Here is a 566-nt window from a genome sequence, read left to right as displayed (position 1 = left end):
GGTAAAAAACGAAAAATCGAGAGAAGGTAAAAAGTAGGTGAAAAATTAAGCCTCTCTCGTTAAGGTACTTAGAAAAAATCCCAAAAAAAAAATGAACTCCCATTGAAATGAATGGGGAAAATTTTTTTTCTCGTTTTTTTTCTAAGTACAACAACGAGAGAAGGTAAAAAATGGTTTTTTTTAGCCTCTCTCGTTAAGGTACTTAGAAAAAAACCCAGATTTTTTATTTTCTCGTTTTTTTTCTAAGTACAACAACGAGAGAAGGTAAAAACAGGTGCTTTTTAGCCTCTCTCGTTAAGGTACTTGGAAAAAATCCGAGACATGTTTGGTCTTCCCCACTGACAGTGCGCCTTTGCTGGGTAAGTTGTGGACGTGCCAGGCACCCCCGGGACACCGGTGGAACGCGGCCGGACTCGTGGTACTCCAACCCGGGCATAATTTTGGATATTTCCCGGTCCTTTTTTTCCCCACTTTCCCAACTTTTCTTCCGAATCACAGTGCGCCTTTGCTGGGTAAGTTGTGGACATGGCAGGCACCCCCGGGACACCGGTGGAACGCGGCCGGAC

The sequence above is a fragment of the Nerophis lumbriciformis genome, unplaced genomic scaffold, assembly GCF_033978685.3.
Source record: "Nerophis lumbriciformis unplaced genomic scaffold, RoL_Nlum_v2.1 HiC_scaffold_115, whole genome shotgun sequence".
NCBI lineage: Eukaryota > Metazoa > Chordata > Actinopteri > Syngnathiformes > Syngnathidae > Nerophis > Nerophis lumbriciformis.
This window is presented reverse-complemented; position numbering follows the sequence as displayed.